Below are 10,158 nucleotides of genomic sequence, written 5' to 3' on the forward strand. Positions count from 1 at the left end.
GTCACGGCTTATGTTGAAGCGGACAACGAGACAGCACGGCAAGATGCTTTGGACCGGTTGGATGAAGAGCTTGACATCGCGGCCGCCCGGTCGGCGATTTACCAGCAGGATCTTCGTCGTTATCACAGTCGCCGAGTCAGAACCAGAGCCTTCCAGGAAGGAGATTTGGTGCTTCGGCTCATCCAAGATCAGACTGATATGCATAAGCCATCCCCACCTTGGGAGGGGCCTTTCGTGGTCAGCAAGAATCTGCACAACGGGTCGTACTATCTGATCAATATTCGAGAGCATAAGGACTCACGTGCATCAGGGGAAGAGACTAACAGGCCATGGAATATAGCTCATCTTCGGCCTTACTATACCTGAGCCATTGGCTATACTTATGTACATACAATGTATATATTATGATTAAGTATAATAAACCGGAACCTCAGCTAAAGCGGGGTATCTGTTCTTTTACATCATGTGAGGTTACACGGAGTTGCTCTAAAAACGGCCTCCGATTTACCCCTTGAGTTCGCTTTGCTAAAAGCATCGTGTTATATCACTTGGAGGATTGGTCGTGTCCGAACCAATACCATGCCTCTTGATAGGCGAAAGCCACCAGATCACTTGGGGACTTGGTCATGTCTGAACCAGTCATGCCTCTTGATCGGCCTAAGGCCACAGAATCACTTGGGGGCTTGGTCGAACCCGAACCATAACCACGCCATTTGGTCGGCATAAATGCCACAAGAATCACTTGGGGACCTGGCTAACTAGAACCATAGTTACACCTAACGGGAGCTTGGTCGTGTTTAGCCATGGTTACGCCATTTGATCAGCTTAAATAAATCTTTTTTGGCAAACGTTTTTGTCATTGCTTTTGCTTCATACTTTTCTTTGAAGGGTTTTTTTTGCTTTTTATTGTGTTCTTTAAACCGACAAAGTTTTTAACCAATCAGTTGACGGAACACAGTTCACGTCAATCCGGAGACTATTTGTCCGGTTTGATCCTTGTTGTTAACATCCTCTTATGGAGTAACACGGTGTTTATTATAACCCGGCACGGTTTACATGGTAAACCAGCGTCATATATATATACAGGAGCTGTTATCTCCTCCAACAGTATGGGTTTGCACAACTCCGCTTCAAGATTGGCCAAGCCAACTTCACGCTCAATGACGGCAGGTATTATGTATCTCGAAATTTGGTCATACTTAAAATTTTGTTTTGATTTCATATATGCAGACATCATATTCCGCCTGATGGTACAACCGCGGTGGCACTTGACGAATTTTTCATTTCAGAAAGTATTTTGGAAAGTTCATTGCCACAGGAAGAACAAATTGTGCACGAAGGCATATCAATATCAAAGGTATCAGCTAGCCTATTACAAGGCAGCATAGTGCCCATAATAATATAATTGTTTTTCGCGAAGAAGAGGCAGTTTTAAACCGGCGTCCGGTTCAAGCTTGGTCACCAGCCTGGCCTGATGGTTGTGGGTCGTCCTGCGCTGCTTCAGCCTCCGTATCCCTACCCAGTGGCTGGAAATCCACAGTTGTCCATTCGATTCCCATTAATGCTTGAAAAACAGCTTCATCGTGGATCGGCAAGGACGGGTCAATATCGGGAGCGTAAGTATGCTTACGGATTGGAGGAATCAAATTTTCCGATTCATGGATTGGCGCAGCTATTCGCTTGTTCTGACTGTCATATTGCGCTTGATAACAAGACAAGTCTGCTTCCTCAGCCAACTGACAAGCTAGTGGACGCACCTCCCGGTTTATCGCTCGCAGATCCGCTTCACCGAATTCTGATCCGTCTTCCTTCAAGCTGGGATAGCCCTGAGCCGCTTCAGTAGGATCAAAATCCGGCACCCAGGCTTTTGCCCGGATTAAAGCATTGATTGCGCCGGTTCGAGCAGCAGATTTCTTTAGCTCTTCAATCCGGGCAGGAAGCACTGACAGTTTCATCAGAGTATCTTGAATCAAAGTAGGCGCCGGTTTGTTATGAGAGGCGGTATAGATGATCCGCTGGGCACCAATATACAATTGTTCAACCAATGTACAGGCGGCTTTTAGCTTCTTCCGTACATCTGACCCCAAGTGACCAATGCGTGTCCCTGAAATACCATAAAGGGTTAATAAACCGGTGACTTTGTCAGAAGGCAAAGCCAATTCAGTAGGAAAACTGGCTTACCAAAGATAGCAGCAGTCATGGCATGCACGTGCCGCTTTATGCTGGTCAGTTCATCTGCCACTGGTTTTAGTGCAGCCTCAGCATCCTCTGCTCGTTTGATCAAAGCGGATTTCTCAGTGGCCCAGTCTGCCCATTTCTTTTTGAAGTTTTCCTTAAGTTGTTCCATGGCGCTTAAAGCACTGGCCAATTCCTCTTTTGCTTTGGAGGTTTCAGCTTGTTGGGTTTTCAGGGCTTCTTGAAGATCGATGACTTGGTTCTCTTTCGTCTTTAGCTCCGCCTGCATGCATACAGATATATGCTTCAGCAAATTGGTAGAAGGATTCAAGTGCCAACCACATAACAAGTTATGTGCTTAACACTTGGGGGCTAATGCATATTCGATCTTCATCTTTTAATGGTTTACAAAGTCCCAAGCTCAATACAAGTATTCAACTTAGCACTTGGGGGCTAATGCATATTCGATCTTCATCTTTCAATTGTTTACAAAGTCCCAAGCTCAATACAAGTATTCAACTTGGCACTTGGGGGCTAATGGCTATTTGATCAGCAGTATTCTGATGCGGCAGTTCCATTTACTTCAAGTACCGGTTTAACTACGCTAAGTTGAACCGGCCCTTGGGGACTACATCAGCAAATTTCAAAGTATCAAGATTCATAGTATTAAGTCCCGGTTTGAAAGAATATTTCAAATCGGCCCTTAGGGGCTAGGAGAGTCAACAAGAATGAAAGCATACAAGCAAGAAGGAGCATATGGAAGTTACCTCATATTTATCCTTCATCATATTAACCAGACCGACTTCATAGTCACGGCTGGTATACAGCCGGTTCAGATAGCCGGAATGGATATCTCGGGCGTTCAGAGCAGCGTAAGCCGTCAGATCAGCATTCCACTTGCCTTTGCCAAAAGCAGCTAATTCCTCCTTGGCAGAATGTTTGGATAAAGCGACAGGGTTGCTTGGCTCAGTATGGCCAGTGCCAGTAATGACAACTTCATCATCATTCGTACCGCCGGTTTGCACTGGAGTTGTTGGCTTGTCAGTAGGTTTTGCGAGACCGGTGGAGCTTTCAACCCGGAGGGAACCTGTGGGCTGATGGATAGGACCTGAGGTATCAGTAGGTCTTTCCTCAGCAGTAAGATCATCATCTGGCTGCGGTGGATCATTGGGAATATCCTCAGGAATAGCCGCTTCAAGATTGGGTGTTGTGCCTGGTTCAAGAATGACATCTTCTTCGGCAGCTTTATCCAGGTGGGCCTTCTTGCTCGGCCTAGGTTTGGCCCTGAGAAAAAATAACAAAGTTAAATATAGCATATGTTCTAAGGCAATATACTACAAACATCACAATAAATATAGCTTACCCAAGCACCGTTTTGAGTGGTGGGAGCTGAGTAGCCGACGACTCGCCAGAAGATGAGTGGGAAATAGCCTGATAACCGGAGTCAGACTGTCAGGACCCCGACTCAATGCCACATAGATCTAGCATGTAACACTTCATATCACTTTGCGGCCTCACGCACGGTATTCCCACGGGTGTCGCCTTACCTTTACCCGGGACCGTTTGCGCCTTTTGGCACACGTATATGACAGTGTCGCTAGCATCCATATGATAAGGAGCCCGGGCTGACATGGCTAGTCGTAAACCCAAAGTGGCACAAACTTATAGGGACAGGCATCCATGACCCAGCATCGAATGTGTCGGTCATCAGCGAGTGAATCCAGGCTGTAGCACTAGGCTAGCAGGACTCCGGTGAACCGGGCTGTAGCGGGCTAACAGGACTCCGGTATTCATCGCGTGACATTTCCCCGAAGGGACAGACACAGGAACGAAGAAGGACACATGCCGGCCAGCCTAAGTGTTCCGGAGCAGTAGCAAGCTACCATGGCTCGGTGGAAACACTAGGAGACATTTCCCGGTAAGAGAGGCTACTAAAGATAAACAACTAGATGGTCAGATCCCACACATACCAAGCATTTCAATAGCATACATACAATATGCTCGATATGTGCAAATACAACATGGCATCACAACATGACTCTACGACTCAAGTAATTTATTCAATAGGCTCCGAGGAGCGAGATATTACAAACATGGGTCTCATGACCCAACAATCAGAGCATACAAGTCAAAGCACAAGCGGAAGCTATCATGTCTGAGTACAGACATCTATAAATGAAAAAGGCTGAGAAGCCTGACTATCTATCAGATCCTGCCGAGGGCACAAGATCGTAGCTGAGGTATCAAGCTAAACGTCGAAGTCCACGCGGAACTACTAGTGAGACTGAAGTCTCTCTGCAAAAACATAAAATAGGCAAACGTGAGTACAAATGTACCCAGCAAGACTTACATCAGATCTATCTACATATGCATCATTATCAACAAAGGGGATGGTGGAGTTTAACTGCAGCAAGCCAGCTTTGACTCGGTGGCTATCCTGAACTACGACTGCAAGTAACTCTTTTGAGGTGGCGCACACGAGTCCACATATTCACCATATCAATACACCACTATGGATCCGCTCCCGTCTCCCTACGAGAACGCCATCCATAGCACTCACGCTTATCTTGCGTATTTTAGAGTATCCACTTTCACTTGTCTATGAACTGATATAAGCAACCCAGAAGTCCTTTTCCGCGGACACGGCTATTCGAATAGATAATGTTAACCCTGCAGGGGTGTACTTCTTCATACATGTTTCCACCACTTAGCGTCTGCACACGACATGTGCTCGGCAGACTTCAAGCGAAAGCCGACGTGGGTGTAGACCACGACCTACCTAAACACTCAAGTCTCTAGTCCAGGTTTATCGCCTATTCGGGTTCCATCCATGAGGAGATCCGGCCGGAGTTTCGCTCACAGCCCCAAACGATGTGAACAGGGTTCCGTGACACCAAACGGGCGCCCGGTATACCCGGCCACGTGCCTACCGCATCACAGCCCACCCCTACGGTCAGCGCTGTCCACGACCTCCAGCATACTACAAACACCAGAAACTACTTGCAACTCCTGGACAGAGGACAAGGGTGAATAAGAAGTCGAGCGGGGTCATATTTCAGGGCCCAATGCATGGTAGTAGCTGAATCATGGATCACAAACACAGAACTCAGTTCCTAAGGACGGCTTCAATGAGACAACCCACCATGTACTCCTACATGGCCTCTCACCGCTACCTTTACCAAATCGTGTTCACACACTTAGCTCACACACAGTAGGACATGTTCACACACCTCTGATTCATCCCCGATGAATCAGACCTGACTCAACTCTAAGCAGTAGCAGGCATGACAAACAAGCATGAATGAGTAGGCACAACAGGGCTCAAACAACTCCTACTCATGCTAGTGGGTTTCATCTATTTACTGTGGCAATGACAGGTCATGCAGAGGATAAAGGGGTTCAGCTACCGCAGCAAGTAACAGATGAATCGTTGTTGTCCTAATGCAGTAAAAGAGAGCAGGAGCGAGAGAGTGGGATTGTATCGGAATGAACAAGGGGGTTTTGCTTGCCTGGCACTTCTGAAGATAGCATTGAGTCTTCATCAGTGTCAACGATCACATCATCGGTATCACGTCTATCGAGAGGGGACAAATACCGGCAACACAGAAGGGAACACAATCAATGCAATGCACAATATGATGCATGATCATGACATGGCAAAATGAATGTGTTTTGAGCTAATGCAACTAGCAACAGATTAAATGAAGTTGGTTTGAATACAAGATTCAAATTCAAACTCCATATGTGATTATTCAAATGCCATTTAATTGATTTGTGCTAAACAGCAGCTATAAGTTGTTCTAACATGCATGAAAATGGTACAGATGGATTCCTTGAGTTTTTCTGATAATTTTTCATATATAATTTATTTAATTTGGAGTTACGGTTGAATTTCTATGAATTTTAGAAGTTTAGGACATTTTCTGGAATTTATAAATCATTTCCTAATTTATTTTAATTCCAGAAAGGAATTATTGCGTCAGCATGACCTCATCCTGACGTCATCAGGTCAACAGGGCGGGTCCAGGTCAAACCTGACGTGTGGGGGCCACACGTCAGTGACACAGGGCTAGTTAGTGTCAATGGCAGGTGGGGCCGGGTCAAAGGCCACGTCAGCACGGTCAAAGCTGACGCGTGGGGCCACTGTGATTAACTTAAACTAAACAGAAAATAAACTAAGATTAGTTAAAGCGTGGGGCCTAGGTGTCAGTGACACGGTGCGGTGTTTAGTGGCTAATTAAGCCAGCCACGTCAGCAAGTGACGCCGGCGACCACGGCGACGGCGAGACCTCGCCGGAGTTGCTCGGACGGCGCTACAGCCCGCGGCTGGTCGCGCTGAGGGCACCAAGAGGGAGCCCGTGCTCCCGCGCATCTAGGGGCGCACGCAGCTGGGCACAGGGAGGCCGGGGTCGACGGCGGCGACCACTTAGGCGGCGGCCGGAGCTACGGCAACGACGGGTTAGGCGATGCAGGGCGCCAGGGGAGGCGTTGGTGAGTGCTATGTGCTCCTGGGACTGTGGTGAGCACGACGGTGGGCTCGAGAACGAGCTGCGGTGGCTGTGGCCACGGCCACGCCATGGCCGGCGGCGAGAAACTCTCGGCCGCGGTGGGAGATGGGGCTAGGGGGCGAGAACGGAGGGGGCGAGCACAGGAGAAGCAGCGGAGGCTCACAGCGGATCCATTCGAGGCGGAGACGAGGCCGGGGATGGTCCGGAGCCGACGAATCGGGCGGCGGCGACCGGCGGGTCCGAGGAGGGGGAAAACGTCGGGGCGGCGCTTCGGGGCTTCTGGAGGGGCGTGGCTCGGTGAGGTGGGTCGAGGACGGAGTGGCGGAGCTTGTGAGCTAGTCAGGGAAGCGAGGGGGCGGCGGTGGCCGCGGCAGCAGCAAACGGCGGCGACGGTCGCTCTCGGGTGCGTGCGAGAGAAAGAACAGAGGAGGAGATGGGGACGAGGGAGTGAGCGGGAGGGTTCCAGGGGGTCGAGGCGGCGCCGAGGAGAAGGCGCGAGGCGTCGTGGTGGCCTCAGGCGAAGCAGACGAGCAGAGTGGTGGCGTGGCGAGCTCGGGCGCGTGCGCCGAGTCCCTCCTCTGCCTACTGGCGCGAGGAGGAAGGCGACAGGGAGGAGGAGGTGGGCTGGGCCGCACAGTGCTGGACCAGCACAGGAGCTGGGCCGGCTCTGGTGGGATGCACGGGTAAGGCCAAGTAGGCTTTCTGCTCTGTTTTATTTTATTCTGTTCTGTTTATTTTTATTTAATTTATTTTTCCACTGTTTTGAATTTAAAATAATTCAAACAATGCCAAAAACTCCTCTGAATATTTTATATTGCTAGATGGACTTTTCCAAAAGCTTATAAAATATATCAGGGATATTTGAAATTATATTCTAATTATATGAATATAACTCAAATTCAAATAGCTAATGAATTAAATCCAAAGTCCCAAAAATAATTCCTTAAAAATGTTCAATATTTTGGTTGGGACCAGAACCCTTACCAAAAATTATCAAACATTTAAGAAGAGCATTTTGGAGCAATGAATGAGATTTCTAGGGTTTTTTCCCCTCTTTTATTTAAGTTTTTGAGGCTTCCAAAATTCCCTCAGTTCAATTTTCAGAATTTAAACATGGTGCACACATGAGCTAGCCTAGAGCACTACCAGCAGCTAGGGATGTGACAACTCACCCCCACTAAACAAGAATCTCGTCTCGAGATTCAAGCGTAGGGTAGGATGAAGGGGAAACGCAAACTGGTACAATCTTCACGATCCAGGTTGCACTTCAAATGAACGTTGATTTGAACACCATCTTTGTCTTGTCGTCTTGCTCTGAGAACTTCAGCTAATCATGACAAGAAGAGGAAAGGAAAACTCTAGAAGGATCGGTCTTCTCGAAGGTCGAACAACTCAGGATTAACTCACGGAATGAGACTTAGAACCATCTCTCGGGTTGAGACACGAGGTACACATCAAGAGGGGTGGAAAGAAACGGATGACGAAGGTTCACTAGGTAGAACACAATTCCACACCTAAGAAGATGGTATACGATTGTCCACGTAGCGAGGAGTTGAGTTGCTATGATACCACGACGAAACATCCTGGAGGAGGGTGATTCGTAGATTATTTCCTTAAGTGGCAAAAAGAATTACTTTTGATTCAGAGATCATTGAAACTCTTTAAACCAGCCTAAGGCAATCTCGAGCGATCATTTGGAGGGGGTCGGTAGAATGGCATACTCGGACTTGGATGATGTGGATTACCTTGTTGAAGACAACGTAATGGATGAATTTGCTTATCACCGGAAATGGAAGAGACCCATGGTAGAATGGCACATTGGCGGTGCAAGCTGGGAACAAAATGCAAATGCTGGGAATGATTCTGGTAACTGGGGAAGAACCCAACAATAGAGAGTGAATTCACTGTTTGAAAGGTCATAGCATTGCCGAGGGAAACTGAGAGGAAACCCAGTTAGTGCCGATGATAACACGTAGCGCTTGTGCGTGCTCTCAAGAACTTGAGCATTTCCACAATCATCAAGGTTTTACCAACATCCGTGTCAAGGGTCCGGTAACACAACTTACTACCATGATGAATGATGGATGATGCAGATGCAAAGGAAGATAACACCTTCTCAGATTTCACCCTTGGCGGGGCCAAGGAAACAAAATCTGGATGATCGACCGAGAGACATTTAGCACTCCGCTTCTAATGTTCTCCTTGATGTGCTAGTGTAACCCATTCATAGATATGGTTTGATATCTAGAACATCAAGTAAAAGGTCGGACTTCGGGAGCAATAGAATCCATAAGGAACAACTACGGAGGTAAATCCTACGAAATCCTTATGGGGAGGTGGCCAACTTCCTCAATCAAGATATTATAATAACAGGTCTACCGGATGGGTGTGTTGGCCACGACATCCACCTTACCGGTTATCGAGAGACCAATATTATAGTTCTTGGGGAAATGTTCCAACCATCATATCTGCCTGAGATTCAGATCTGGTTGGTGTCAGAATATTCCAGACTCATCGAGTCTAGGAAGAAAAATGAAAGTTTGCAACACAAATCGACGAGATGACGTTGCGGGATTCTCGGGAGATGAACTACGATAGCAAGCTCCAAAACATGAGCTGGTTCTGCTACAAACATGTGAACATGTTGTCCAAGACAAGCATGACCACAAAGTAGTCTTATAATAAAACACTACCGAGTTCAGGAGGGGGAACCATCATTAATGACATCGAAGTCTCCACGCGTGGAAGTCCAAAGAGTTCACCTTGGACAGACTCCTTTATCTTTGAACAACTCAATCAGTGGCTTGGTGTGCTAGGATATACATATAGAATGGAGGTTGCAAATCTCCAGACCACAGAATACTTCGCACGTATGCATGACTGACTTGGGATGATTCCAGAGGAAGCAAAACTAACTTTCTCAAATTCACGGCGGCAACTTTCACCAAATGCACGTGTATAAAAGGAAGTCACTCCTTTCATCAAACAAATACTTCATGAGCTAGCATGAAGAAAATGCTTTCAAAAGTTTCCAACACTAGCTTAATGTCCAACAAAATCATGGAGGAGATAAGGATGTTGTCAATGGGCTCAACAACAATTCATCTGGGTTTCCTTTTAAAAGGAATTCCATAGTTAAGTGAACAAGTGATAGCATTGGTCAGACCCAAAAGATATAATGGTGTATGCTCGAGGGATCAACCACGAGTAAGACAACATTACGAATATCGTTGGTTCTGGTCTGATTGGATGATAGCCCATACTCAATCAAAGGTTTGGGTAAGATAATAAATCCAACAATTGTTCACAAGGACCAATTGATGAAGATATCATCTTTCTTCAACACACACACACACACAAAAAGATATCCCTTAACATGAACTAAGTCGGACAAACTTTTATCTTCCAACTCTCCAAGTTGTTGTTTAGCTTATCCAACTAGCTCAGGGTATCCAACACGGATTCTTGGAGAAGG

This window comes from Triticum aestivum, chromosome 3A, assembly GCF_018294505.1.
Source record: "Triticum aestivum cultivar Chinese Spring chromosome 3A, IWGSC CS RefSeq v2.1, whole genome shotgun sequence".
Taxonomy (NCBI): domain Eukaryota; kingdom Viridiplantae; phylum Streptophyta; class Magnoliopsida; order Poales; family Poaceae; genus Triticum; species Triticum aestivum.